Consider the following 22,552-nt stretch of genomic DNA (forward strand, 5'->3'; position numbering starts at 1 on the left):
GAGCTTCTGCTGCGGAAATGAGGCCTCGTCTCCGTGCCGAGAGTCAGCTCAGACCCTCTCCAGACATTCTGGAAGCAGCCTCTGCATCCTAACCAGGGCCCTGGTGAACCATGTATGCTGCTAGCCAAATCTACTAGGTTGGGTGGGTGCAGTCTGTCCCCACGGTGTTGCTGGTACCTTGCAGTGGGGGCATAGGTCACTCCAGGAAGTGCAGGGGGAGCATCCATCCAGGCTGATGGCTGATTCTGGGGAGGCTGATGACCAATGTTGCATCACAGAACAGGGGGACAACCACTGTCGCCACTGCTCATCTCACTGGGCTCTCCCTTGTACCAACCAAAGTGGGTATAAGTGAGGAATTTGTTATCTCTTATTCTCAGGGGAGGAAAGCTTTAGGATGTGTTCATTTCCTCTCGTGCAAAGCTGCTAGGTCGGCCTGGGCAGGTTGGGTGAGGCCTCCTAGGCTGGCAGAGTGGGTGCCCCTGTGTCCAGGCACTGTGAAGGCCGTATCACTTACAGGGAGCCAAATTTCAGAGCCTATAGAGTTTTCACACCACATTCTAGGTGCCAGCAAAAGTCTTAACAGGGGCAGGGCATTAGCTCCATTTCTGTGACACGTTTGTTCACGGCCTAACAGTTTGTATACTGTGTAAACAAACACTAGTGCCTGCTCTCTAATTAAACCTCAGACCTCATTTGCATATTGTTAGTCTGTAGGACATACTCTTTGCTGTTGGAGACCTACCCACTGACTCCAGGGCTTTTTTGTCTGATGACCCAGGTGTGACCTGCCTATGCTTAGCCAAGGGGCCTCAAACTTCTCTGGGGTCCTGAAGGCGAGGACCCTTCTAGCTGCTTGGTGTCTGGGCTGGAGGATCCTGGGCCTTGGGGGCCAGAGCTTGACTTCTGGGACCAACATTTCCTGGTCAGGGTCTTGGTTTCCTAGTCAGTGAGATTCAGGGGTTGGGCTGACCTTAGGACTCCTTCTGGCAGCAGCTGCCACTGTCACCGGGTAGGGAGCACTTGCTAGGGACCAGACTTTGCTGGGCATCTCACAGTCATACGTAGTAAGAGTTTATAATCATTCCATTGCACTGGTAGGGAAACTGAGGCCTGACAAGTTGATACTTTCCCCTGCGCATACGCTCCTTCTGTAGGCCCCTCATGGTGAATGATCCTGTTGCCTACTTGGTGACTCCTCCGCTACCACCCATCTGCCGTCATCCTGTCGGTTGTATAGCCTCTGGCCTCCCTCTAAAGTGCCCCTTGGGTCTGTCTCCTTTGGCCTTCACTGCTACCTCCCTGGTCCATGCTACCACCCTTTTGTACAGCAGTCTGAAAAATGTTCTTCCTTGCCTTGCACTTTTCCTCTAGGCAGCCCGAATCTGCGTGTCCCTTACTAACCTCACAGCCCACAGAGCTCAGGATCAAGCCTGCCCTCCTTGATGGGATGCTTGCCTGTTCTCCAGCCTGCTGCCCTCAGTGTGCACATCCAGGGGCCCCTATGGGCCTGAGCTGTGACTGGGCAGGGCTGTCACTTGTGCTAATCAGTGCCCAGCATGGGGGAGGCATGTTGTAGATACTAGGGAATAGCTGTTGGGTGAATATACAAATGTGGCCATAGGGTGCACAGCTGAAAATGAGGGAAATGGTGATTTGGACTCACATCTGTTAGATTCTAAAACCTTGCTCTTTCTGCCCCATCCCACTGATTACTGAATTCTTGACAGGAAGAGACCCCCCAGACCAAAGCCTGATCTGTGTATTTCACAGTAAGCGTCCCTGGCAGCCTGGCTGGCCCGTGCATGAAACCCATTAGACGGTGCTATCGCATGTTGATGACGGTGGGGAAGGGCCCATGTCAGCACGCGCTCGGCAGGCTGTTATGAAGGCCTTGTCAAGTTTTTGTTTTGAAGGACTTCTCAGAAATGACAGGCTTCATTTCAGGGGTCTTTGTTAATCTAACAGTGTTTCCTGGCTGAAATGTGTGGACTGTTTACCAAAGCTCGTGCATGTAATGAGCTGGGGGCAGAATTAAAATTATTTCAGCTTTGTTTCAGACAAGAGTATGTAGCCTGAAAAGTCATCTGAGGGGAGGAGCCCCTAACACGAACCAGCGGATATCCAGGCAGGGTCACAGTTAGACCCTGAGACTTCCCAGGGCTCTGTGTCTGACATTTATGCCCTGAGCTGGATTTGCATAAGTTTGAAACGAGCATACGAGCATACGTTTATTCTTGGCACAGCGTTATCGTGTCTGTGCATTCTGCAGCTTCACATGGGGCAGTTTAAAGAATTAATAGATATGTCCTTTATTTCTCTCTCTGTGAGCCAATGCTTGGAATTAATTTTTTCTGGCCCACTAACTCTTGTGGTTAAAAGTACAAATTAAGCTTTCTGGGAGAATCCATCACAAAATTATTGAAAAGTCAGTGTGGAGAAGATAATGGGCTCTATATTGGGTTATGTCTATAGGGTTATTGTTTTCTGCAATTACACTTTTCTTTGTTTTTCTTTTTTCGTGCTTTGGGAAATCAACCCGAGAATGGGCTTCCAACTCGGAAGAGTTATTGGCTATTTTTCCCAAATGGGATTGCCCTTCTAGAGAACAGTGGGCATCTATTTGACAACAAGTTATAAATTTGTGCTCCAAGTTCTCTGAAGAAAGCATGAATCTCAGACAATGGCGCTGTGACACTATATTTCAGGCGGGCGTGTAGAGCTGTCAGAAGTCCATACAGTCCTCAGGCGCCAGCTTGTACCCAGCCAGCATTTGTCAAGTGTTCTGCATGTACTTTGTGCAGGATTAGAAGGTAGATTACAGCAAACTTTCTGTTGCTTTTTACTCTGCAACTTCCTAGTGTCCTAGAGCCTGTCATAGTGCATGGTCTGTCAGGCCCCAGGCCCCTGGAATGAGTGCCTGCCCCATGCCGCCTCATAGCATCTTTCCCATTAAAGGGGAAGAGCCCTCTACGCCCCATTTACCAGGGCCTACCAGGTGTCAGGTGTGGTGCCAGGCGGAAGAGCACACAGAACAAAGATGGGCCCCTGCCCCAGAGATGCTGCCTGGTGTGGCTGTTGCCCTGTCTTCCCTGCTCTCTGCTTCCCAGACCCTAGGAGAGCCTGCCAGCTGTGCCCATTGCCTGCTGTGCTTGTTTGTCTAGCAGCAGCTACTGCAGTGGTAGGCAGAGGGTCTTAAACACCAGTTGAGCATCCAGTGTCTTGCCTAAAACCCTCCAAAGGCTCCACTCTATTTCCAGAATGGAGCCCAGATCCCTCAGTGTGCCTCTGAAGCCTTCTGGGGCCCTCTTCTTCACCTCTCGTGCTTCGCCTGAGTAATTCCTCATAGTCCTTTTCCCAGGAAGCTCCCGCTCCAACCTCCCAGGCTGGGTCAAGTGCCCCCTCCCACTGGCCCCGTAATCTTCCCCTTTCACAGCACTTACTGTCACCTCGCAGACCGCATCCCATTTGTAAACCATGGCGTAGGGATGCATGGCTTTGCTTACTGCTGTATCCCCAGCGTGATCATAGTGAGCAACACGCAGTAGGTACTTTGTAAACATTTGTGGAGTGACACACAGTGCCCTGGAGGAAGGAGCTGTCTCTGTGGGGCCGGCCTCCCACTGTGGAGCAGGTGACGGCCTTGGCAGCTGACAGCGTGTTAACGGAGGTTGCTGAGGCACAAGCTGGAAGTGGCATGTGGTGAAGGATGTGCGTTGGGGTCCCAGTCATCACTTTCTTTATTAAACTGGTCCTATCACTTGACATCCTTCACCACTGAGGGAAAAATAGCCGGTTTCAATATATAAGTTCAGGGGTGTCTGGGCTGCTGCCGCCTGTGAGAAAAATGACTTCTGGCCAGAGCACTGGGCCGGGTGGGGCTGGCCAGGGTCCACACTAAAGAGCTTCTTCGCTGCCCACATCCCTTTGGAGGGACAGGGACCCTGATGTTGGGGAGGAGGCAGGAGGCTGCAGCGCTGGCCTCCTGATTCCCAGCTCCTTCCTCATCACTGCTGTTGCTCTGGGTAGGGAGAGGCCTGGGGGCTGGCATGAGTTACCTTGTAGGATGGCCAGTTGGTGCTTGTGGTGACTTTGCTGTTCCCTCACTCTGGTGGTCCTTTACCTGGAGCTGGAGACTGCTCCCTCTCTTTTCTCAGGGAGGCCTGGTCCCCTGGGGAATGCTTACTGAGGCCACTTTTCCCTTCCAAGAGAACATCTGTTGTGTGCTCTGACCAAAGCATAGCTGCTGGTGTGTGAGAGCTTGGCGTCCAAAACCCAGAGTGAGTGCATTGCCTTTGATGAGACTTGCAGCTGTGCTGTGGCCATCTTGGATCCCCAGACATGGGATGGGTGCAGGTGCCCTCTGCCTCCAGACAGCAAGGGTGGCCTGGGGGGCGGGCGGCCCCACGGGGCAGGAAGACCTGAGCTCAGGTACCTTCCCCACCGCTTCTTGTATGGCAAGGTGGATCAGTTTAACATCCAGGATCAGGTGGCCTGGGTGCTGGGCCTGGCTCTGCCACTCGCTGGCCTTGTGTCTGGGTCATCATCTCAGCCCCTTTAGGTCTCAGTTCCCCTGTCTGTAGATGGGGTGTTGCCTGAGTCTTGGGTGCTTAGCCCTGAGCTGGTGACTTGAGGGTGCTGACTGCCGGTCTGGCCTTGTTGCTTTTCCTTCTGAGATGCCCTACCTGGAGCTGCCCCTGTGAGGAGCCATCTCACTTCTTTAGTCAAATGGATATGTGTACATCTTTTTTTATCTGATACCTCTTTCAAAAGTACAGAACCTTGGTTTTTATTCTACTTTAAATGTAATTTTAATTTAGTTGCACATTCATTTTTAAAATCTCATATGTATTAATTTCATGATATTGGTTTGTTTTTCTTCTTACCTTTCACGAAGCAATATTCTGAGCTTTCTCTGGCGTCTCTGGCACTGGAGTCATCGTGGTCCCCCGGGCACTGTGAGTCATCTAATGTAGTTTTCCAGAGCGTGTCAGCTTCACTTCCGTCTCAGTCATTTCAGACCCGCGCTTCCTGAGTCAGTGTGTGGTGTGGCCACTGGAGACTTTGTACCTAGTGCGGGTGCTCATTTGTAAAATTTTGGAACATTTTGTTTTCTATTTTTGTTTTCTTCCCCCCGGCTTTGATCTGGGGCTACAGAACAGGACCCATCCTGACCCTCTGCCCCCAGCTGTCTGCTTCGTCAAAGGAGGTCCACCCCCCTTCTAGAACTCTGATCTTTATCTTGTTCCCAGCAGCTTTTCTCCATTGGGTCAGGGGGAGCTTTAGTTGGCAGGACAGCGCTCAGGCACCAGTTTGCCATGAGGGGAGGGGACACTTTATGTGCTTTCCACTTGGGATTGATGGGAGACCTGCCTTTCAGCAGATGAGTCAGACCTGGAGTGGAGGGAGAGAGAAGGAACCATCCCTTTTGGTCTCAGGGGCTCAAATGGTTCAGGATGTATGTCTCTCCTTCTTACAGGAGAATTCACTGTTGATCTGTCAAGATGCCTTTTATAAACAAGATCCTAGTGGCTTGGGGAGGCCTAGGCAGTCCTGCACATACAGCCTTTGAGAGCCTCAGAAAATCAAGGGTTCAATCCAGTAATGTGTATGAAATGCCATGTCCCAGTCTGCCTGGGCTGCTGTAACAAAACACAGACTAGGTGGCTTACATAACAGAAGTTTATTTTCTTGTGGTTCTGTGGATTGGAAGTCCAAGATCAAGGTCCCGGCAGGTGGCAGGAGCCTGGTGAAGTCTTTCCCCTTAGGGAACAGATGGCTCCCTTCCCACTGTATCTTCACATGGGCTTTTCTTCTGCATGGAGAGAGGGAGTGAGCAAGTGCTCTGGTATCTCTTACCGAGGACATTAATGTTAGTAGATCAAGGTCCCACCCTTATGACGTCATGTAACTTTAATTACTTTCTTAGAGGTCCCATCTGAATACAGCCACACTATGGGTTAAGCTTTCAGTATTTAAACTTGCGGGGCAGAGGTGGGGAGTTACAATTTAGTCCATAACACATGTAGTACATCACCTGACATTTGAATCTGAAAGATTTTAGGGTCCAGGAAAAGAAAATGGAATTGGCCCCAGACGTTCTAGCCAAATCCTAAAGACAAGGAGTCCTCAGGGAGCAGTGTGTATTCTCAGGAAGGCTCTGGCCAGCAGTGGGTGGCAGGCTGGAAATGAAATCCACCTTTGCCTCTCCATCGCCAGAACCCCTGGTCTCTGAGTTTCTGACCCTCTTCGGGGAAACAGAAGAACTGTGACATTTGGCTAAGGTGAGGTGAAGGTACAAATGGAGCCATATAGTGTGTAGCCCGGGTTCTTAATCTATTCATAATAATAATACTTGATTTTTGAGTAATTAGTTCCAAGAAATCAGGGAACCGGCTGGCACTAAGTAAGTGTTCTCTACATACATGTTGGCTTAATTAAAAGAATGGAGGATCCTGGTGGTGGGCAAAATGACTTCCTGCATTGGCAGCCTTGCAGCTTGGGACAGGCAGATTTGCTCTTCCCATTGGCAGATGAGGACACTGGCACACGGAAGGGATTTGTGGCTTGTTCCTGGTGACCCAGTGAGGAGCTTGTGCCCTGTGGGCTTGGAGAGGGATGTAGGGTGAGCCTCAGGAGGACCAAGGCTGGATGGACCTTCTGGATGGGGCTTACTCCTTGTTCCCCACACCTGGTGCCTGTGTCTTTCTGGTTAGTGGGGAGGGGCCCAGGAGGTGCCCGCTCTGGAGAGGCTCCCCAGCTTCAGCCTGTTTGGACAAACTGCTCAGGAGGGCCACCTTTCTGGCCTGTCTAGGGTCTCCAGGTAGTAAGGATTTCCTAAGTGAGTGAGTCAATGGAAGGAGACATTAACTACACTTATAGGTTTAAATCAATGCTATTTCAGCTCAGCTAGTTAACCTGTCACTCTCTCTGGCCCCTGACATTCATTCTCAGGTGCATTCTTATTTTATTAGTGTGGCTAATTAATGCATGACATTAAAATATTGACATGAATTGATTTGGTTATCTGTATCCTTGGAGCTTCAGTTAATAAAACAACTTTTGATAAGACTAGTGGTTTTAGAACATTTAGACTTAATTATATTTTCTAAAGGATTTTTCTAGAATCATGTAACTGCCTGGCAAGCTACTTCAATTCCCTAGTTAACTGAAAGAAATTGGTTTTTCATTTGGTTTTGCTTAATACAAATTAAAAGTAATATACATTTGATAAAAGGAGTTAAAGGATTATTTATTAAAGTCTCCCTCTTTATATATTAGGAAAAAAATCCCTAAGTGCTGAATTGATTCTGAGGGCGGTGTGCAGAGAATCTAACAGTCAGAGAGCTATTTGATCTGGAGAAATAGGCGTGCATTTCTGTTCATAACTTCTGCTGTGACCCTCCCTCAAGGATGAGTGCTATTCTCGTACCTGTGACTTCTGTGCAGTAGATATGTTACTCTTGCGCATCTCAATTCAGCAGCAGCTGGTGGTGAATTAGGACAGTGGTTGAAAGCAGAGAGCCGAGGAGAATTCAGGGGTTTATTCTCATCTTGCTTAGGTTAGAAGCCTAAGAAGTCTGCCAAAGATAGCAGTTAGAAAATAAAGAAGTGAAAAGAAAAGGAAACTATTTTGTAGAAATACTAACTTTAAAGAAGCTGTAATAAGGGCAGCCCCGGTGGCGCAGCGGTTTAGTGCCGCCTGCAGCCCAGGGTGTGATCCTGGAGACCCAGGATCGAGTCCCACATCGGGCTCCTTGCATGGAGCCTGCTTCTCCCTCTGCCTGTGTCTCTGCCTCTCTCTCTCTGTGTGTCTCTCATGAATAAATAAATAAAATCTTAAAAAAAAAAAAAGAGGCTGTAATAAGTCAGTGGTTGTTGCCCCACTTATAAGACTCAGTTCCTCTCCGTTGTTAGTTAGTTTTAGAGAAAGCTTACTGTCACAATGCCAAAACTCTCTGAAAATTGTAGCCTGCCATAATGGACCTTGCAAATAATTCCATCAAATTTACCAGCCTACAAAAAACAAACAAACAAACAAACAAACAAAAAACAAAAGCAAAAACAGAAACTTCACAAAAAACTTACCCAAAAAAGAAAACTACTTTCTTTTCTTTTCTTCTTTTTTAAAAAATTTTTGACATAATTTCGGATTTACAGAAAAGTTGTGAGAATAGTAGAAAGAATTTCCAGAAAACCTTTACCCAGATTCCCCAAAAGTTAATATTATCTTGTCTCATCTCTCCATATATAAAGAGGTGTAGAGGTACAGATACGTAGGTATATAGGTAAATGCATATTCATATACACACATACAATGTTTTTCCCGAACCATTTAAGAGTAGGTTGCAGACTGATGGCCCTTTACCTTAATACTTCAGTTGTATTTTCTAAAAACAAGGAATTGTTTGACGTAACCCAGAGGAATGATCAAAACCAGGAAAATAACACTGAAACAACATTATTGTCTAATCTACTATATGCACCTTATGGAGATTTTTTTCAACAGTGTCATAATTATGGCCTTTATAGCAAAAGAAAATACAAGATCATGCATTACCATCATTGTCCTGTCTTCTTTAGTTTAGAACACTTAAGTATGACATCCACATATTTGAAGAGTACAGGCCAGTTATTTTGTAAACGTCTTTCGTTTTGAGTTTGTCTGGCGCTTCCTCGTGATTAAATTCAGATTATAGACTTCCTGGCAGGAATGTCCCGGGGGTGATGTTGTGTCTTCTTGGGGCATCATATCAGGAGGCACATGCTGTCAATTGGTACTGTTGTTGGAGATGTTAATTTTGATTATTTGGTTAGGATGACATCTGCCAGGTTTCTCCAGCGTAGTTTCTGTTTTAGCTTTTGTAATTAAGAAGTATCACGTGGGGAGATGCTTTGACGTCTACCTAAATAACCTGCCTTTCCTCAAACTTTTATCCGGTAATTGTAGCTTTCATTTATGAGTCCTACTTGTATCAGTTCTTATGATGATAGTGGACAAATGGTGGTTTTTAATTCTATAATTTCTTCGTATTATAAAGAGGAGTCCTCCTTATCAGTCTGTTTACTAATTATGTATCACTGTGGATTCATGAACTCTTACTTTAATAAATTCTAATTTGATGTTATAATTTGACCAATAGAAGCTCCTTCAAGCTGGCTCCTGAGTCCACTTGAGATATCTCCATCATTCTTTGAACACATTCTTACTTTTTACACAGCAAGATGTTCCAGTTTTCATCTGCAGCTTAGATTCCTTTTAGTGGAGCTCTGATTCCTTTTAGTGGAGAGAGGCATTTAGAAACCAAGATTTGGGTATTATGTGTGCTCATTGCTACTGGGATGTCAGTCTTTCTCAGAAGACAGATCTGGGCAGGAGACGTGTATATACATACCCACATACACCCTCTATAGGGTTCTTTCTATTAAACCTGTGAGTTCATATGGATTTTTCATATTTCCATCCAGTACTGTGGGATTCATTCTGCCTTTTTTCATTTCCATATTTGTAACTCCCTTCTCCAGCAGTCTGAAACTTGGCTCCCATTTTTACAATGTATTTACATACTTGCTCAATCCTGGGATGTCAAAAAGTTGTTTCAGGATTGCTAACCTCTGCAAAACAGCTTACTAATTTGAATTGATTCTTGGAGTTCTTTTGCCTTTAGCTTGAAAGTGTATATAGTCCAAATGTGTTCAGATGTTCCTTGGCCTGGTTTTTTCTCTCGTTCCTCTTTCAGCATGGTTTCATTATTTGTTTGAAATACAGTTTGGTTCATTTGTTTTTCTTTGAATTCTATTTTAGGGTTCCCCCAATCTTGTAGACTTTTCCCTTTTACCCCTTCCCCGCTCCCCACCTCCTTCCCTCCTTCCTTCCATCCATGTGAACCACTAACATATTTTCAAGTTAAGTCTATACAAAAAGTTTTATTTAGAGAGGTATCCCCTCTGTCCCCACCCTATCCCTTGATCCCATCTGCCCAGTTTGCAGCTCTCCCCTGTAGGTAGCCAGTCTTGTTAGTCTTTAGGTTTTCCTCCCTTGTTTCTTTTTTGCTCAAATGAGTTATTTATTTGCTCTTCTTCCTTCATAAGAAGTAGCATATTATAGATCCTCTTTTGCATTTTGTTTTCTCCCCCTTACTTACCAACATGTTCCGCCAGGCCACACCAGTCCCTAGAGCTCTTCTGGTGCTTCATCATAGTTGCAGAGTACTCTGTTTTATTTCCTTCTTTGTGGCTGGTATTTGGGTGCATGAAAACAAACTGTACTCTGTGTCTAGGTGCTGGTGATAGTATCAACCTTCCTGGACATCATCTCATTTCTACCTGACGTTAGAATAGTGGCAGTGTACTTGGAGGAGGAAACTGAGGCGTGACCACATGTTACACACGTGAGAGCTGGGTCCTGGGGTTTGAGGTCAGTTTGTGTGGTGCTGGAGCTCAGGCTTTTGGATGTCTCTAGATGCCTGTCCTCGGTCAGAAGACAAGGATCATCCAGAGGATGCTCCTAAAAGCAGGGCTCACATCCCTGCTGTGTAAAAAGATCCAGGAGACAGCACTGGACATTTCGCTTAGACCTGTTTTTCATGTCATTTTTCTAAAATTTCTGTTTGTGTGTATACATGTTTTCTAATCTGTGTAGTATATCAGTAGAATAGAATTTGTGTATTCCAAGTGGTACGTTCAAAAAAAAATTTTTTTTTTGAAAATAAGAGTGACAAGGAGATTTAAAAAAATAACTTTTAAAAAGAAAAGTTTGGAGGCCACTGAATGATTTGCTTGCCTAGCTCTCTTGGAGTGGAAAGAGCATGTCTGGGCCTCGGATCCAGAGGTGGGGGGCAGGGTTGGCAGGAGGCACACATTCCTTGATTCATTCACTGAGTTCAGCCCTGGGCAGTGAGGTTAATGTGCTTAGTGGGAGGGGTTGCCCAGACCTCAGGAAGCAGATTCTATTCCAGATGGGGATTCCCAGGGCTGAAGGGCAGTTGGGCTGCCTGGGGAAGTACGCTGTGTGTGGATCTCCTGGGATAGCCGCCCAAGTGACATAACTGCCCTAAGTGTAGATGAGTGTCTTCAGATGAAGATGGGCCAAAGTTCCTCTGGGGCCTGGAGGAGGAGGGTGAGAGCCATGACTACTGACTGGGCACAGTCATTAATCTCATTCTTTGTGGGGAACTATAACACCACCAGCCCCCTAGTGTGGGCCTGTCGAGTCTTTTCAGATTAGTGGAGAGGCTCAGGGCCCAGATTCAGGGATTGCATTCCTTGGCTCTTCTACTGACCAGGCATGTGTCCTTGGGATGTGTTGGGTCTGAGCCTCCCTGTGTGACTTTCTCGGTCTCATCTCATTTCGTTTAACCCTCCCACCAATTAATCAGTGCAGTATTTCTCATATAGGACCTTGAGTCTCAGAGAGATTAAATGCTTGTGGAAGGTCACACAGCTGGTTGGAGACTGAGGCAAGGTGGGAACACAGGGCTGACTGCCAGGTCTGGGCTTGGCTTTTCATCATGGACTGCATGCTTTTCTTAGAATTCTCCTGTACTTGAAAAAGGGGTTCAGTTTGCTTTATGTTACTTTAATGCTTTTTGGAATCCATTTCCTTTGTTTATTTTACAGCAGTATAATTTGCAATGAAATAGTTTTACATTGAGCTCACATGTTTTAATGGTGTTTTAATGGCATCTTAATGATGTCTCCATGGATATGCAGTCAGATACTTTTGTCATCCTAACTTCCCTGTGTAATGGCTCCGCATGGTAGCAGGGCCATGAACTGTGGGTGGAGCAGCCTCCAAGTCGGGTGTTCAGTGTCTCTTGGGGTGAAGAGAACTCCATGCGCTGGGGAGAGGAAAAGAAAAAGACTGTATGGAGCTCAGGTTCACTTTGCTGGGTCACTGGGTTATCCCTGAGGTGGTTTCCTACCTAGTGGCATCTGGCCAGGCATCATCTCCGTGGAAGCAAAGGTCCGAGTGTCTGCCTTCAAGCCCCTGCGATGCAGCGGGCATGCACACCCCCCTGGAATTGGAGCGCTGTTCCAGAGGGCCTCGGTTTGCTGGGGCGCCCTGCTTTCAGTTGTTGTCCCGGCGCCGTGCCATATGCTGAACCATCTGTTCTGCCTTTTTGTTTTGGAAAACGTGGCACAACAGTTAGAGTCTTGCCTGGTGGAGCACAGAAGGCCCTTTAGGGCTGGGGCTGCTCCTTAGCCATTTGGGTCCCTCCCATGCCTGGCACTGGGTTGGAGCTGGAGTAGGGACTCAGTGCTTGGTTATTAAATAAATGAGTGAATGCTTGATTGTTCTAAGGGCGGGAGGTGGTGGTGAGAAAGGGCGAGGTGAAGGCTGATCCCAGGGTCTTCCCATTAGGACTAGCCCACTTACTGGCCTTGGCCCTAGAAGAGCATCTAGCTGCAGAGAGCTGGCACCTACCATCCCTGCCACCATCCAGCCTCAGCCCCACCTTCCCCTTTAGAGACCCCACAGCTTGGCTGTAGCAAGACCAACATTGAGGCACCCACGGCTAGCTGTCAGGGCCGAGCCTCACTGCAGTTCTGGCTGTAAATACCCAGTACATGGTGCTGGTGTGCTGGAAAAAACTACCCAAAGCAGGGCTCTCACTCTGGCTCTGGTGCTCACTAGCTGTGTGGCTTTGGACAAGATGGTTGCTCAACTTCCAGTAGCCTTGGTTTCCTTATCTGTCGATGGTGATCCTACCTCTCAGTGTGCAGAAGGTGGTTGTGGGAATTTGGGATAACTTGAGTACTGCCCAACACCCAGACACAGGGACATTGGTTGCTATAGTGATTGTCATTGCTATGACTGTTCCACCCCCACTGTCCCTCGCTAGCACTTGTTATCCCTGTATTCACCTACAGCTCTAGGGTGTTAGTGTGCCCTTCGGAGAGAGAAGAGAGGAGCGCAACTGGCACAAGTGCTTGAGCTGGCCACGCTGCTCATAGTCCTGAGCTCACAACTGAGGATCGAAGCCTCCCTTCCTCCTTGCTTTCTCACCCTCTTTTCCCCTACAGCACCACTGTCTGCTTAAAAAGGAAGAAAGAGAGAGAGAGAAAGAGAGAGAGAGAGAAACAGAGAGAGAGAGAAAGAAAGAAAGAAGAAAGAAAAAGAAGATAAGGAGAAAAAAAGAAAAAGAAATGGTTTGAGTCAGGGAGAGAAATCCCCAGGGCCCCGTTTCACACGATTGTCCCATTTCTAAACTTAAGTTAATAAGAACAAACAAAGTAGTAGGTGGATTTGCGCAGAAGAATATTATTCTGACGATTATGTAAATATTTATATGTTCTGGTTTTCTCATTTTGTTACTGGTGTCTAATTTCCTGGTCTCATAATGAAGTGTAATTTGGAGAAGCTTTGCAGAGACAGGCGCAGCAGTGAAATAATTTGATTTGTTCGGTAAACTTGGTTTCAGTTATTCCTTTTCATCAGTTCTTTTAGAACCCTTCAAGTTCTTTGTGATTTGACAACAGCTTTCAGCCCAATGAAGATATTACTCTTACATTGCCAGGAATTTAGAAGAGGTTTATGATACTGTCGCTTAATCAGAAGATGCATTCATCGGCAGGATATAAAATTTATGGGCTTCCAGTGGATTTGAGTGTGTAGCTTTAGCAGTCTGTACTCCTGCCATTCTCCAGGCTATGAGGAAGGTTTTTTAATTAAGTCAAATTGAATTGAATGAGCTTTTATTGAGCACCCACTCCCTGTGAGACCTGTCTCCTTAACCCTTGCACTGCCTGTAAGGTGGCTCTGGGGTGGGGAGCTAGTGGAGGCCCAGCCAGGTTATACCCCATGTCCACGGTCATCGAGCTGGCAAATATGGGAGATGGGATTTGAAGTGAAGCCCGATTCTTACGTACTCTTAGCCCCAGCTGGTTACATGCAGGGCTGTGTAGAGAGACGAGACAGTTTGAGTGACTTTATCTATGTCATCTCATTGAATCTTGTTGAATCTTCTCAAACGTTCATTCCTCTGTGAAGTTCAAGTTTGATGCATTTTCCCTGTTTTACATCTAAGGAAACTAAGGCTCAGAATGGTCCAGTGATGTGCTGAGGGCCACACAGCTGGTAGGAGACAGAACTGGGTTTTGGATACAGAACCTGCTGGCTCCAAAGCCAAGTTCTTTCTGGAAATTCTCTGAGGTTCTACATGTTCTCCAGCACATGACTGACCACCTGCTGGTGAAAATGGCCTGGCCCTGGTGACTGGGATGCCTTCCTGTAAACAGAGGCAGAGGATAGTGTGGAAGTGGCACTGGGCTTCAGTTTCCAGGGCACTTTCTAACTCTGGGCCCTTGGCAAGGGGCCTCTTTCCCCAGACCCTTTCTTTCCCTGCTGGTGAATGAATGGGTGTCCTGTTGTCATCCTGGGTTGTTGATAGGATTTCAAATCATATGTGTGAGGCACCTGGCTGTGTCTGGCACCTGATGGGTCCTGCAGCAAGGAGCCCTGCCCTCCGGAGTTGTTGCTTGTTGCCAGCACCAGCCTTGGCCAGGAAGCTGCCATGGCTTTAGCCCCGGGACTCCTGGGCATCACAGAGGGGATTGCCAATGGAGACTGGTGACTCATTTGATGGCATTTTGTGTGGCATTGTACAGTTCAGCCTGGCACAGCACGCCACACCCACAGCAGGTATTCAAGACCCATTAGTGTTTATGAAGGTGATAAAATTGCCAAAATGGAGGGAAGCCATCAAAATAAGAGCCTTTGCCTGTCTCGTGAAAGTTAACTTGCAAACCTAATGACTGTTAGGCTGTCGAAAAAGTGTCATCTGGATTTCTCACTAGAGACAGAACTCTTGGGAAGGGCAGTCGGGCAGCCCCTGATTGCTGTGTGGGGGCGGAGGCTTTTTATATGACAGTGAGTTGCAGAAATTAACAGTGGCCTCAAAGGACTTGTGCTCAGCTTAACCCTTCAAACTGCAAAAGCTTTAATACAAATCTGGGAAATACTTGTGTATTCTTCATTCTCTCTGTGTTTTCTCTGAAAATAAAAGTGATTTTGAATATTTGAGGTTCCTGTAACAACTCCTCCCACTTGTAAAGCATGTTGTGGTAGATGGAGCAGCACCAGTGTGCCACATTCCCATGTGCTGTGGGGGTGGCCGAGAGGTCTGTCCCAGTCCCACTTTGAATTGGGGAAAGCAGGGACCCTGACTTTTAGTCCATGGCCAAATCTACATATCAAGGAAAGGATTCATTGTTTAAAAACAAACGTGGGAAACTGTCACTCCGAGAGCCCCTGGATAGTCATTTTCACGTCATTCTCTGATAAAGATAGAATGCTTAATTTAGGCAAACTTAACGATTTCAGAGCATTTGAAGTGGTCCTGGGGTAGAAAGCAGTGTTTTCGTTTTTTCAATTTCAACCTGACTCCATTCCTATCTTTATGTGTTAAGTGTCAGTTTATACCAGGGGAGCATTTTCCTCTTGGATGCGTTTGCACCTGGCAATTTGAATGTGCAGGAATTCCTTGATTGCAGAATAGCTACCCTCAAAATGTAGACAGGCATCCACACTCAGGATCCCATCGGCTCTGGGCAGCGGGGTGGCGCCAGACACCTGGGTTTGAGTCCCCGTTGTGGCATGCTACTTAGTCTGTCCTCTGCTGCTGTTTGTTTGCTTCTAGAATGGGGGTAGGGTGCCCCCCCCCCCCCAGGGCTACAGGGGCTGGGGGGCAGGTGTCTAGTCAGTGTGAGGCTCAGTGTTAGCTCTAGGGGGTTGTGCTTGGCACTGAAGGACCTTGGGTTGGAAAGACTGGCCCTCCTGGGCCGCACCACCCCACCCCCAGGCTGTCTGCACCCCCAGGATATATACAGTCTCATTCCTTGCTTTGTTCTCTTTCCTTGTTTAAGGAGAGTGAGAGTAGCAATTCTTAGGTCATATTATTTGGGAGATCCATATTACTTCTGATTATTTACGAAGGGACAGGCCAGGGGGAGGTAACCAACTCGATTAATTTGTCAGCGAGGCAGCTGGAGGGATGTGTGACAAACAGACCAGGCTGTCATTTGGCCAGAGATTGTCTGTGCTGGGATTGTTCCCTCAGGATAGCCATGATGACAAATGTAATTGACATTTTTTATTAACCCTGAAATGATTAAAGATGCCGCTGCTGAATTTGTGTCAAAGTCCCCGGTCCCTGGCATTTTGAGCAAGGGTTCTGTGTGGAGCCAATAAACAGTCTTGTGTTTACTTCCTGCTCATTGCTTTAATCAAACAAGGCACACAGAGCCCTGCCTGATTTGGTCTTGAAACCAGGCCAGGGAGCCAAGGCTGTGCTTCCTGGCTGAAGTTTTCAGAACATTCTGGTACCAACATCATGGTGGACACTTAGGAGACATTCTGTTCATTTACCCACTTAGGCATCAAGCATTAGCAGAGCTTCTACTGTGTGCTGGGTTCGGATGTGCAGAGGTGTGGATTGAGGACTCTTTCCTCAGGGGAGCCATCACTGCAGAGTGGGGGATGGATAGATGTCCATGGGAATAACTGTGTGACCTGAGCTGGGGGGAGATGCTAGGGGGAGGTGTCACAGGGGGTGATTTGGACCTCAGAGGGAGGGGATCTCCTCACCTGGTAGATCTCACCTCAGGGCCTTTCCAGGCAGAGGCTGGCATGGAGGGTCGGGGTTGGGAGGGCATACAGAGCCACTGGCTAGAGAGTGCTGAGGAGTTCAGCTTGGCCCTGCGGATAGGCTGCTGGCTTAATGGAGAACAGTTTTGCTGCTTCCTAGCCTGCCTCTGAAATTAACTGAAACTCTCTATGCTAAGTTTCCCCGCCCATGAAATGGGAGCAGTCATAACCTCGTATCTGTCCGGTCCGTTTAAGATGAAATGACAGTGAGAGTAAAGCTCTGGACCAGCCTGTGCTTGGCAGGGAAGCTGGTCAATGCAGTCCTCCAGGGATGCTGCCAGAGGAGGAGGAGGGAGATTTGTGAAGATGTACAGTTGCCTTGGCAGTGGTCATGTATTGAGCGCTTACTGCATGTCATGTGTTTAGGCTCTGTTAGGTATTTTGTTTATAGCTGAGAGACCTTTTCTTAAGAGTTGAGCAGCTGCCCAAGGTCACAGGGATGGAGAGAGGCTCTGATACGGAGCTGCTGCTTGCCCTCGGAAAAGAGAGAACCATACAGGCAGTGCAAGGACTGGGGTGTATGGGGCATTCCTGTAAGGGGAGTGGGTGTGTGTAGCAGAGGGGATTTATATGTGGCCTGCCCCTGACTGGAGCAAGGAGTTTGACCTTTCCTGACTACTTGTTTTGTGGCCAGCCCTCTGCTGGTGGTACACACACTTAAACTTGGTCACTAAGCCAGTATTTAGTAAGTGCCCACAGCAGGCCAGGCGTGTGGCCAGACCCTGCGTACTCTGGTGGGTATCCAGCAGGGAAAGAAGGAAAGGAAAAAAAACGATCACGTGTCTAGCAGTGTGGGTAAGTGACATTTCAACATTGAAATAGTGGTGTTACCAGAACTTTATGTTAGACTCCCCACCCCCCCCCCCAAACCCCAACCAAACCCCTCTCCATTTCCCCACATGGTACAGACTTAGAAGGAGATTTATCACTTGTGACTTGGACCTGTTGCTTGGAAGCCTTTCCCATCAGTTTAATTTCTTCTCCCTTTTAATCCTGTGGCTGGCAGGATGTTGCAGGGGCAGTAATTTAATAAAAGTATGCAGTTTGTAAAGCAGCTGCTATTCTGTGTACTAAGCACATTTGCCAACCTTTTCAGGGAAACCTCCAAGCTGTTCTTGGAACTTGGCGATATTGCAGGGAAAAAAGTTATATTTAATAACATTTCATCCTTTGGGTTCTGCAGCTAATAGAAGCATAAATGGAAGCCATGTCTGAAAGCCATTTCTTTCTGTGATTCAGAGAATCAGGACGCAGCAATTACAGTGCGTATGAGATTTATGAAAACATTAATGCCTAACGAGAAGAAAACATCTCAGTAAGTTATTTAATTTGAAGTTGCAGGCCTGGTTGCTGGTTCCTAATTCAGACCTCGTGTTCTGCTCGTCAGCCCCTGGGCGCTGATTCACCAGACGCTCACTCACTGCCCCTGTCTCGCCCGGAGGTTGGGGGCTGGATCTGCTGGGAGCAGGGCGGGTGGTGGCCAGGGCTACAGGAGCTGGGTTTGAATCTCATCCCTCCACCCCCAAGCCTGTCTCTCCCCACCCGTGCACAGGACAACCTTGTTAGGTTCATAACGTGTGGCAGCTGCATGATCTGCTGGGTAAGAGACACACATTTAAAAAAATTTACGTGCCACATGCTTTTCCTTTATTTCTCTTTCCCCTGAACTGACATAAAAAGGAGAGTCACACACAAGCAGATGTCAAAATGACTGCCGCGCTTTGCCTCATCAACTGGAAAAGCCACCGATTGAATTACTCTCGACACCGTTTCTGTTTCTGGCAGATGCGGAGCGGGAGTGCGGGGTGGGGGCCGTATATTTTCCTGTTTTCCGTGATAGCTGAAGCCTTAATTCAAAAACAAATTAAGTCCTTCAGCTGTCACTTGATTGTTCCCTCTGATCTTTGGGGATAAATATCATGGCTCCTGCCTCGTATCTTCTTCTCTCCCCTTTTTCCCCAAAGCTTTTCCCCCCTTACTTTTTTCTCTCTGCCCAGAACTCAACATTTCTTTGACAAAAGCATGCATTATTTAGAGCCTGTCGCCTCTTGAAGTTCTTTAATTACAGAATTAAAGCAAAGTAATGACAGTTTAATTTGTTCTTTCATTAATTGGGAGCGCTCGGGGCTGATGTAAAATGAGTGCATTTGGAAAGCACGAAGAATATTTGTTGAGTGATTGGAGCATGAGTAATAATAATCGCTGTCGTTAGTGCCTGGTGCTGTGCATATTCTCAGTTAGCCCCCCAGCAGCCTTGGGTGAAGGGGATATTACCTTTTCTGTCCTACAGATTAGGATCTTGAAGCTCAGAGAGGGGACACAACAGAGTGAATGCTTCCCAGGCAGCCAGAGGGGGAGCCAGGCCCCAACACCAGCTGTCTAGCCCCCAGATCCCATTTGGTCCTCAGGCCACTGACAGTGGCCTCAGTCCCGAAAGTGGTTGCCCAGGGGATGATAGATAGGATGGCAGGGATGAACCTGAGAAGCATGTTGTGCCTGGCTGGAAGCTGAAGCTAGAAGACATGCAGGAGGGGCTGGGACTTCAATGAAGCCAGTGGCAATTTTTCTACTTTGAAAGTAGTGGTTTATCCTTCTGAGAGATGTGGAGACACAGAGAGGTGTGCTTTCAGCCACATCCCATTCCCTTTAGCTATCGGTCAGGAAAGCTGCCACAGTGAACAGCAGGACTGAGGTCTCTCCAAAGCCCGTGGTAAAAGGGGGAACTCAGAGGCTCCCCTTCCCGTGGGAGGGGGCACCGTCAGGCCTGGTCTTCTGGACTCTTGGGCTTCACTCCATACAGGGCCTGGGCCAGCTCTGTCTTGGCTTCAGACAGGTCTCGTCCCTAGCTAAGGCCAAGGCCAGGGCAGATACTGAAGGCCGTTGTCCTCCTCACACTGGCTGCAGTGCCCATCTACCTTCTTCTGCACTGGCCTCAGAGGTTCCCCTCAGGTCCGCACTGGGCTGGGGCTTGGGGGTTGGACTGAACGTGGAACAGTTGGCATATTTACATGTGCTGTTGACTCATCTTGTTGGCCAGGATCCTAAAGGAAGGCAGCTCCCAGACAGCTCCTCTTCATTCTTACTTTTTAGGGTCTTGAGCCCTGTGTACAGCATCGCTGGGTCATTGTGGTGGCGAGTGGGGAAGGATAGGAAAAGAGAACAAATGGTTCGTGGCTCTTTCAGTTGTGCTTTCTACTTTGTGCAGCTTCGCACCACTCTGGGAAGCGGTTGTGTTGGCCTCATTTCTGAGCTATGTAAATGGCAACTCAGAGACATGGTCCTCCGCTTAGGCCATGTTGCTTGAAGGGGCACAGTAGGGTTAGGATTACAGGTGTCTGGGGGACCCTGTGGAACCCAGGATTTTCCTTCCTTGTTGTCACCCTGTGTATGTTGTGTGCCCCACCCTACCCCCACTTCCTCAGTGTTCCCATGCCCTGGAGTCTCAGAGTTCTACACTCTAAGTTGTCACATGGAACTCTGGAATTTATTATTAATGCATTTCTCTGCAGCGAAGTCTAGATGAATTTAGGATTAGAGGGTTCAGTTACACTTTATTATTGTTTGCCATTAAAAATCATGCAAATAGGCCATGGAATAAAGCAACTTGTATTGTTTTGGACATCGGATTTACATGTTTCCTGGAAGAAAAATTACACTGAACTCCTTCAAGGTGGTAATAAGATTTTTGCCTCAGAGCCTTGGCTTTGTTGGTCTTTATTTATAATTTATGCTACAACAACTTCCAAAAGAGATTTTCAACTAGTTTATCATAAAAACTTATACACAGCAAGAGGATTTTAGAACTCACTTTTGTAAAGATGAGAAAGCTTAGAAGCCATAGAGCACAGGGGATGGGAGTAGTGAAGGAGAGATGAGCCCAGCCTTTAGACCTAGGGCCTGGGAAGTCAGCCAGAGGTGGCCTAGTTGTCAGAGCTGAAAGGAAGACCTGCTGGGTCACAGGCTTCTCATTTATGGATTAATAGGAAGCTACCAGACACCTTTGTTCTGAAGCCCCTTGGTTGCTTCACTGAGTGACTTTCCTGTAGGAAGAAGGGCTGGAATAGAAAGACTGTTCCATCCCAACCTGAGTGTCAAGTGTCAAGTGCAGGTGCTACCTCCCTGCCCCCCGCCCCCGCTGGGAGCCTGTTTCCACTGCTACACTTGGATTCAGCACTACTTTCCAGATGATACCTCAAGGGGAAGGACTTTAGGTTAGCAGTCCTGGTAAAGGAAAAGAAGGCTCGATCTGCAATGATTCCAAGCTTTCAGCCTCTTAAGTTTGGCCTCCCACCTCCACCTCTGCTGACATTGGGACCCCTTTGTGCTGCACCCCCCCTCCCCGAATCTGTTTCAGCCCTGTGGCCCATCCTCTTCCTGGTAAATTGGGAAGGAGTGGCTGTGAGGTCCAGAGGAGAAGCAGGCCTGGCTTTGTACACACCTGCTCCTGGGGGCCTGAGGGCTGTTCACAAATGGCACAGAGCCACAGCAGGTACATTGCTGGTGATTGGCATCAGTAAAACTGTGTAAATTGCAACACGGGGTATATAGCACAGTACTGATAATAATTAATTTAAAAATAACAGCTTAAAAGTTAAGCAGCAATTGTGCTGTTTTTGTTTTTAAAAAAATGGACGCCATGTGTCATATCCAAAAGCTAGTGAACAAGAGTGCAGGAGAGACCGACAGATGAACTAATAGATAAATGGGCTTCCCGTAGTCAGTGCCGGTATTGCCCATCACACCTGACTTGTGCAGGAGCTGCTATTTCCCTGACATAGAGATTCTTGTTGCTGTCAGCACAGCTACAGATAAAGGGATTCCTGACTGCCATGCTCACAGCCAGGCAGCTTCTGTAAATTATAGGCTTTGTGACCACAGAAGTCATTGACTTAAGTGCTACAGTCTTATCACTGTTACACCATTACGTAACTCCTTTTAATCCTTTAGAGTCACTTGTTAAACTTTTATAGGTAAAATAATTTCATGCTCATTGAAGTAATGTAAGACTAATTCAAGACTATTAGAAGTTTTGGGGCTCTATTTATAATACCACTTAATACATTCAAGGTATGGTTTGTTAGGGAGTGATAAATATTCAGCCCCAAAGAACCCCAGGCCTGGGCCTGAGCTCGGGTACTGAGGAATTTTGAGTGAACTGAGAGGGAGTGGAAACTGGTTAGTTCTTAGCTAGCTCATTTTAGGTGTAATTAGACTTGGGGATTGTTTCTGAGCACTGGACTTGAGACCCATAAATCTACTATGATTTTATTTTTGGACACCAATTTGGAGATCACAAAGGTAATTTCTGGGGTGTTAACAGTGGTGTTGGGCTGCACGCAGCCACTTCTGTTGAGGATTTGGTGTGTGAACCTTTAGTTGGAGACAGGAGTTGTTCTTTGTCAAGTTTTAAATCACCCCCTACTCCCTTCACTGTCACTCAATTGAGAAGATCAGGGTGGGCCCATAGAACACTGTGCTTGTCTTTTAGGAGGGATTTGGGTCCTCTGGGCCCCGGGGCTCAGCCTGCTGCCACCCCAGACTTGAGTGGTCTGAGTTTGTTGATGCCGGATGGCAGTGACAAGGGGTGCTATTAGGCAGGTACGGAGGCAGCAGAAGCCAGGCCTGCAGAATGACATTTCTGTGGCCTAATGATTTTCGAAAACCATTTGCAAGATTGAGGTAATGTATTTCCCAGACTCAAGCAATTTGCTCCTTCCCACCGTGCTGAATCAGGCTGTTAAATCCTCTTGCTGTGTGCATGTAGCTGTTGGCACCAGGGGAAAATGGTCAAGTTCAAGGCCCCTGCTGTATCTGTGCTTGGCTTTTCTGGAATTGATGAGTAACTGTGTTTCTGAAAATGAAGTTTTTAAGAACATTGGAAAATGTTAAGTGAAGAAAGCAGGA

At 47.3% G+C, this 22,552-nt stretch overlaps 1 protein-coding gene and 1 long non-coding RNA gene across 8 annotated transcripts in view; one reads left to right on the forward strand and one right to left on the reverse strand.

Annotated features, from left to right (window-relative positions):
* Positions 1-22,552, forward strand: part of WDR25 (WD repeat domain 25) — a 143,555-nt gene that overhangs the window by 43,294 nt on the left and 77,709 nt on the right. The gene's annotated exons all lie outside the window — the stretch shown is intronic.
* On the reverse strand, positions 5,669-7,618 carry LOC144320209 (uncharacterized). Its single transcript, XR_013385767.1, has 2 exons — positions 7,433-7,618; positions 5,669-5,815 (listed from the first exon to the last, which is right to left on the reverse strand). It is a non-coding gene; the product is annotated as an uncharacterized LOC144320209 (long non-coding RNA).

The sequence above is a fragment of the Canis aureus genome, chromosome 9 (genome assembly GCF_053574225.1).
Source record: "Canis aureus isolate CA01 chromosome 9, VMU_Caureus_v.1.0, whole genome shotgun sequence".
In the NCBI taxonomy this organism is placed as follows: domain Eukaryota; kingdom Metazoa; phylum Chordata; class Mammalia; order Carnivora; family Canidae; genus Canis; species Canis aureus.